Raw genomic sequence first — 8,185 nt, forward strand, 5'->3', positions numbered from 1 at the left:
TCCGGAAGTGAAACATTGAAATTCCGGAAGTGAAATCCTCTAACTCCGTGTGCAAAACAATCGGATTCCAGCAGGGGAATCCTACATTTCCGAGAGCGGAATCATACAATTTCTGCGATTCCGTAAGTGTAAACCCACAATTCAGAAAGCGCAATCCTCCTATTCTGGAAGCGGAATCCCCCAGTTTCGAAAAGCGAAATCCTCCGATTCCGAGTACAGAACCTTCTGATTCTGGATACGTAATCCTCCGATTCCAAACGCGGAATCCTACAAATCCGAAAGCAGAATCCTCCGATTTCAAGAATTAAATCCTCCGATTCCAAAAGCGGAAACCTCTTATTCCGAATGCAGAATCTTCCGATTCCGGAAGAGGAATCCTACAATTCCAAAATCTTCGGATTTCGGAAGTGAAATCCTTCAATTTCGAGTGCAGAATATTCCTAATCCTGAAACGGAATCCTCTGATTCCGGAAGCGGAATACCCCAATTCCAAGTGCAGAATATTCCGATTATGGAGCGGAATCCTCTGAATCTTCTGATTTCAAAAGTGGGATCCTCTAACTTCGAGTGCAGAACCTTCGGATTCCAGAAGCGTAATCTTACAATTCCGTGAGCGGAACCATGCGTTTTCTGCGATTCCGGAAAAGGAATCCCAAATTCCGCTAGCGGAATCATAAAATTCCAAAAAAAGCAGCATCCTCCGATTTCAAGAATGAAATCCTCCTATTCCAGAAGGGGAAACTTTCTTATTTCGAATGCAGAATTTTCCGATTTCTGAAACGGAATCCTCTGATTGCAAAAGTGTGATCCTTCGATTCCGAAAGCAGAATCTTCAAATTTCGGAAGTGGAATCCTCTGACTTCGAGTGCAAAACCTTCAAATTCCGGAGCAGAATTCCGAGTGTGGGATCTTCCGATTTCTGCGATTCCGGAAGTGGAATCCTACAATTCTGGAAGCGGAATCCTTCAATTCCGAAAGCGAAATCCACCAGTTCCGAATATAGCATTTTCCAATTTTGGAAGCGGAAGCCTTCGGTTTCGATTGCGGAATATGACGAATCCGAAACGAAACCTCAAAAGTTGAATCTTCCGATTCCAGAAGAACTTCGAAAGCGGAATATTACGAATCTGAGACAGACTCTTTCGATTTTCGACTTGGAATCGCCCAAATCCGGAAGCGAAATCCTTTTATTCTGAGTGTAGAACCTTCCAATTCCTGTAGCACAATCCTCCTATTCCGAAAGTGGATTCCATCAATTCGGAATGCAACATATTCCGATTATGAAAGTAGACTCCTCCAGTTCCGAAAGCAGAATCCTCCGACTACAAAAGGAACTTTCGATTTGAAAGCGGAATCCTTCAATTCTGATCGCAAAATCTTTCAACTCCGGAAACTAAATTCCTCAAGTGGAAGCCTCCACTTCCAAAAGTGGAATCTTCCGATTCCGAAAGCGGAATCCTCCGATTCTGCGAGCAAAATTCTGCGATTCCTAAAGTGAAATACTCCCGTTCCGGATTCGGAATCTTCTGATTCCAGAAGCAGATCCCTCTGAATCTGGAATCAGAATCCTCCGATTTCTGAAAAAGAACCCTCCGATTTCGGAAGCAGAATCCTCCGGTTTCGGAAATGGAATCTTCAAATTTTGGAAGCGGAATCGTTCGATTTTGAGAAACCCTCTCGAAATGGGTGTGTTTTGCCTACCCCCGATTTTATCACGTTTTCGCCCCGATTTTGTCACCCTCAAAAAATTTGAAAATTTTAGTCGTTCTTTTTATTTTCGTAAACTATACCGCAAACAACAATGATTTTCATGAAATAACTTTTACCGCCTGTGATTTATTATGAATAACTTTTGAGTACCTGTGAAGGATTCTGTAAGCATTTTCGACAAGAAATAACGAGCACTGTTCACGCATTTTGCCTTTCCAAGTCAAAAACTGAGTCATATTTGTGAAATAAATTGAAAAATTGATTTTTTTTTTTCGATTTTGTCACATGCCCCATTTTATCACCCCAAAATTTACCAGGGGGTGATAAAATCGGGATATTACTGTATTAGAATTTCTTTTCCGTAATCACCCGATTCAGAGAGAAATCGTACAATTATTGTGTGAGGAATTTTCTTATTTCGAATTGAATCATTCGATTCTCGAAGGAGTGCTCCGATTCCGACAATTTTCTTTCGTCAAATTCCTACAGGAAATCTTTAATACCACGTGGAAACTTTAAATTTCGGGAAGAATGCTCCGATTCCATGAGCTGAATCCTGCAACTTAATTTTGAGAGTGGTTTCCTCCCATTCCGAGAGCGAAGTCCACTTATTACCAAGTGGAATTTTTTTTAATTAATCTGGCTCTAAAAAAACCTTTGATTTTGAAAGTGACATACGATTTCGATGGTGAAATCCTTCAATTTCAAATGACGTACGTTATCCTAAATTTTTAAAGAAGTGGTAATATTCTTAGACATCTAACAGCATCTCCTAATTAAGCGCTTTGAATGCTCATATTAGAAAAACATTATAAAAATATAAGCTCCGAAAGTAATGTTTTTCCTTCACACATTTGTTTACTATAAGAAATATAAAATTAAAAAATCATTCCGATTTGTTATTTTTCTGTAGTAATGGATTCCGAGTTTTTTTTTCATATTTTTAGAATAATTCGAGCCTTTATTTGCCGAAACTTTAAAAAAACAAGTCACTTTTTCGGTGGTTTATGAATTAGTTTGTCGTCTTATTCTCGAAATTATCAAATGTTCAAAAGGGAGGATCTCTGTGTTTACTTTCTCTTTTGATTATTACATAGCTATACTAACAATTACATCGGATTTTTAGTAGTGATCTGAAGAAAATAGCTTTGTCTAGCGTACTGTGCTGAAAATATTGCAACAAATACGACAATAGACTAGATATTGCTTGAGCTTGAGCTTGAGCTTGATTGACTGCTCGTAGTTGCTACTCCATTATGACCAGATCAGCTGTTCTTGCACAGGGAACCAATAGATGTTTGCTTGGGACTAGCACACATCTTCAATGTACAAGTACTGGTGATCTCATTTGTTAGGTCATACTGGCGCCTGCCACGTCAGAATGCAAGTCAATGTAGGAAAGAGAGGAAATGATGATGCAATCACTCGCCCACTGTAAGCCGAATATACCTCTGCACTTGCTACGAGTTTATGCCGAATTTATTAGACTTTTGGGGTTAGGTTTTTGTAGAGCAGAGGTTCGTCTTGGTTAACGAGCTGCCAATGTGATAGATAGGAGAAGGTAACTGATGGAATTTCTAATTGGATGTAGGAAACGAGCTCTATAGTTCATTTCCAATTCTAGCAGATTACGGTTAGAATACTCAAGTTGAAGGTATAGGAATAAAAATGGAAACGGTATGAAAGTCCATTTCCAGTTCTAGCGATTGCTAGAACATGAGAAATATAGAGGAAGATTCAAAGTAGGAGAATGGAACGGACCTGGGATTGAACCCACGACCTCCTGCGTATGAGGCAGAAGCAGTAGCCATATGACTACCAAGCCCGCTTCTATACGACAATAGACTAGATATTAGCGAAAAAGGGCGAAATTAAAGAGAGTTTCTCACTTGGACAAACGACGTTTTTAAAAATCATACTAGAATTTAATTTTGAGTCTCCAAATATACAAATTTAGTTCTAGGATAATTTAAGTGAAAACTAATAATGATAGGAAATAATCCAAGTTTTTTATCCAAGAAACTATTGAAAGATAAGTAAGTAATGACTGGTCAATGAAAACGTTCAATTCAACGTTAAGATAATACAATATGTTTTCCTTTGCATACATTTTGACCACCAACGAGTTAATGGACCGAATTTCAATATGCAAATCCCTTTCTTAGATAAGCAGCTTTGAGCCATCCCAAAAATGACAAGTCAGGTCAAGTAAAACCATGTAACACTAATCTTACGATTACTTCGGTCTGTTGTGAACCAATCCCATGACCCAAAACAATACACATCGCACTGAATTATTCAATCCAATATCATTCCTGTAAAACAGTTCTGCCCTTCATCTCTCTGGTTTCCAGCCGTTCGAGTCCTTCGTGTCCGCATTTCCACCGTAGTCAAATGATTTTATTTTCCACACAAAACATCATCCACGCCATAAAATAATGATCATACATTCTGCTCAGCTTAGGATTTGGCTCCACTCGCCCCGTCCGCCTATTGACTCAGACTCGTCCCGTGGCGGAGCTCCTCCACAGTGCCAGAACACAGCACAATCTTTTTCGATTTTCCAGTGCCACACTGACTGACTGCCTATCCACAATTCCGCCCAACTCGAGATTGCGAGAAGGTTAGGCCTACTCTCTACACACTACACAGGCACTGGCACATACACACACGCACACCAACGAAGCCACGCGCGGATTTTCCCCGTACACAGAGAGGCCTACTTCGGTGGTGGCGAAAAATCACGTCACTTTCCCTTCACTGCCTGCTGCGCTGCGGCTTCGCAATTTGCCTTCCGCCCAAGCACCGGAATTGGAACTGAATTGGACCACCGACCGTCAGCAACACCGCACTTAATAGGCTCACTATTTTTCCTCTGCAGAAAATATTTTTCAATGCTGAGGGTGGGGGACGACACTGACTCTGACGACGACGACTGCAAACTTGTACTCACTGCAGCATTGAATTGCACTCCCACCCTACTCCCGCGCCGGACTCACACACACCCCTGCTGGTTCCCTTCGCTCGCTACCTATGTGGATTATCCTTCACTCTGTTGGAATTTTCCTTGACACTGGTTCCCACACACTGACTGTAGTGACTGGTGGTTGGTAGGTTGGATGGTTGGCCTTCCGCTATCAGGGATGGGTGGTGGTTTTGTTCATAGGCAGAAAAATAGAAAGCACTCTGCGGAGGACACCCAGAAATACGGCAACCGAACGAGGTCGCACAGACTACGGGAAATTGGGAAATTTTCGCGACACGCGCGCCTCGGAAACCGCAAGCACTCCACGACCGACGACGTGCCTAGTCTCCGTCAACAAGAAATCACACGAAACGCACACAGGATGATGGCACAGATCAATCAAAGCTCCTCCCTTGGGTCGGACTGGTGGTGGTTGTTGGTCAGGATGTTAGGCTGAATCGTGCGGAACGTGAACGGACCTCCACTCCGGGCGAATGCAACGAGTCAATTGACAGAGCTTCTCGCCTTCTCCTAAGGGCACGGCCAGTCCCAGTTGTAGCGGAGACTGTCAAAATCGGGTTCCGCAACCGACCGTCAGGGGGTCCCCGAATGGGGCGCAGGCGCCCTAGTTCCATCCAGACTGACAGGACACGCTTCAGCAAACTGTCATCAGCTGCTTTTACGTCACAAAGTCCTAACTCTCCCAGGAGTTCCGGAGACGGTCCTGCAGAGCGCAGACTCTTTCTTTACATACACGTGTTTGTGTGGTTGTGTATTCGTGAGGCAGGTCTGCGGATTTGTCAAAGCATGTGACAGCCCAACGTTTAGAAGGAGCAGAAGTAAAGGAACGAGCGATAACACGGCGATTGATAGCTGACTCTACTGAAGCACTGCGATGGGGGGCCGGTGGTCATTTTGCAGGTCATCATCGAAAGCTTGGCGAAAACCGATGGAGACCATTCTGGTGCGGATCAAGTTTTACGAGCGGTGCGGGGGATTTGATGGTGGATCAATGTGGGTGCAGGTGACATTTGATGAGGCATAATTTCGACATTGAAATGGTTTGCCAAAATGTTGCAATCGTGAACGAGTAATTTCGTTTGAAAGCGTGATTGTTAGAATGAATGTAAAGCAATGAAAGAAAACCAAACAACTCAATCAATCAATTCCATTCAATTACTAAATCAAATAACAATCATGGATCAGAATAGTATGGAATACAAATTGAAATCAAATTGCAAACGTCTTCTTCTTATTGGCATTACATACCCCCGGTGGGACATTGCCGCCTTGCAGCTTAGTATTTATTAAGCACTTCCACATTTGTTAACTATGAGGTTTCTAAGCCATTTCTACCATTTTTGCATTCGTATATCATGAGGCTAACACGATGATACTGTTATGCTCAGAGAAGTCGAGAAAGTGTCCAAGGCCGGACCGGGAATCGAACCCAGCATCCTTCTTGATTTGTAGCCGCGCATTATACTGCAGGAATAAGGAAGAAGGATAAGGAAGGCCCAATTGTAAACGTATCGACTCGGAATCAGAATCAATTCAAAATTGTATTCTCCAATAATCAAACTGAATTCAAACATCAATCTAACAATACAATTATTAGATTATAAAATTCTTCCATTCATTTCCATTTGTTCATTAATTACTGTTAACGATTAAAAGGTTTCAAGTAGTGCTCTATTTTTTCTTAATTTATAAAGGCGTTTATTTTATTTTGACGTGGGACTACGTTTGTCCTTTTCTATATATTTCTTCGTTTCTCGATGGATTTTCAATTTTTTGGACCATTCGATCAAGGAAGAGTCAACACTTTCTGAAATTCCTGAAAATACTAATTTTCATCTATTTATTATCAATATTTGATAAAAATTTGAGAAGTAGGTAAACCAAACAATCCCGTACATTCATCACAAGCACAGACATCAAAATCAACCGTCTAAGACGAATTAAGTACTCTCCATTTAATTCCACCAGTTAATTTTCGTTATCTTTGCAGATACGTATTTCGACCACAACTGTGTGGTCGTCTTCAGTGTCTCGTACTTGACTCGACTTGTCGACTTGTCGAGTCAAGTACGAGACACTGAACGACTGAAATGACAGCAACAGTCAAATGAAAACAAAAAGTGAAAAGGACAAACATAGAATCAAAATACGTGTGGGATTAAGACCTCTTAGGCAATAATCATACATAAGATCAACATTATATTGTATGAAATTGTGATTCTGAGAAGAACAAAACATGCGCATTTCCAATCAATAATAGCAACAAATAAAAGATCAGAATCTTGCGAGAAAATTTAATTTTCTTCAGCTGATTGGCTTTAGAGGGTACTGCGACGAACACATTTTCTGCAGCAATCACCACCGCTACTGACGCCATCATAGCCATTGCATTTTCTATCACTCACCGATTTATGCTAGATGCGCCTTTACAACCACTAGTTGCCAAACAATAGTCCGAGAAAGGTTCACTTGCTGACAACGGCAATCCTTCGGAATGAGTTTTCAGAAGTAATCACGCCGAGACGCCAATATTGAGACTGCTTAATGATGCCGATACGTAGGCCTATTGGCCCCACCTCTTCATTAACCGTTAAGGGTAAACATAATATTAGCCCCCATAACAATAAACAAAGAGGCGAAGATAATTTGCTTACTGTATTCAATACAAAATAGCATTTTGTTCGAAGTTTTCCGTTCATAGACATTCAGAGAATTCCAGTTCGAGACAGCAGCACGTACAAACGTGTTTTTGCTCGCGCATTTTTTCCAAGTGTTTTTTTCTCGTTCGTTCGCTGGTTACGTTTTCGCTTCGTCGCGTTGGCGTTATTTTCTCCCGGACCCGTCATGGGAGACTCGGTGGCCGATTCGGTCGCTGGAAAAGTGTCTAAGCGCACTGCTCTTGGAGGCGCGGGTAACCCCTCCAAACAACTATTGCAGAGCAACGTGTACTCGTCGTTGCCACTTGACGACACCGGCAATCCACCGAAGAAACGCAAGAAGCAGCAGTCGCAGCTGCCACAAATTCAACCAGTGCGGAAGAAGAAGTGCTCGATGGTTTTCATCAGAGGTGACCCGCCGGAACTGCGACCAAAGCTCCGGGAATTGATCGCGAAACGCTTAAACTGCACATTCCGGCTCTGCAGTGAAGGCGTTAAGGTGATGCCCACCAACACGGACAATCACAAGTCAATCATGAAGTTCCTCGAGCCCCACAGATATGATTTCTACACTCATGACCTCCCCGGCACGAAGCCGCTCATAGCATTGTTGCGAGGGCTCCATGACATGGAGGAAAATGAGCTCACCCAGGAGCCTGAATGCAGCGGACTCAAGCCAGTCGCGGTGCACTAAATTGCTCGTCATGACAAGACGAAAAGGTATCGAGACCAGCTTTATCTGGTCCACCTGGAGCATCACCACCTTGGAGGACCTGAAGCTGGTTGAGATAGTCAACCATACCGTCGTTGACTGGGAACGATATCGCCCAAT

At 42.4% G+C, this 8,185-nt stretch overlaps 1 protein-coding gene across 4 annotated transcripts in view; it reads right to left on the reverse strand.

Annotated features, from left to right (window-relative positions):
* The window catches only part of LOC134226456 (atypical protein kinase C), a 576,984-nt gene extending 571,821 nt beyond the window's left edge, over nt 1-5,163 (reverse strand). Inside the window, exon 1 of one of the 4 annotated variants that reach the window (XM_062707234.1) lies at nt 4,159-5,163. The gene's annotated coding sequence lies outside the window, so the exon portion shown is untranslated. The remainder of the gene's footprint in view (nt 1-4,158) is intronic. The other 3 variants (XM_062707233.1, XM_062707236.1, XM_062707235.1) reach the window with 3 other exon arrangements.
* Between the last annotated feature and the right edge of the window lie 3,022 nt (nt 5,164-8,185).

This window comes from Armigeres subalbatus, chromosome 3 (genome assembly GCF_024139115.2).
Source record: "Armigeres subalbatus isolate Guangzhou_Male chromosome 3, GZ_Asu_2, whole genome shotgun sequence".
NCBI lineage: Eukaryota > Metazoa > Arthropoda > Insecta > Diptera > Culicidae > Armigeres > Armigeres subalbatus.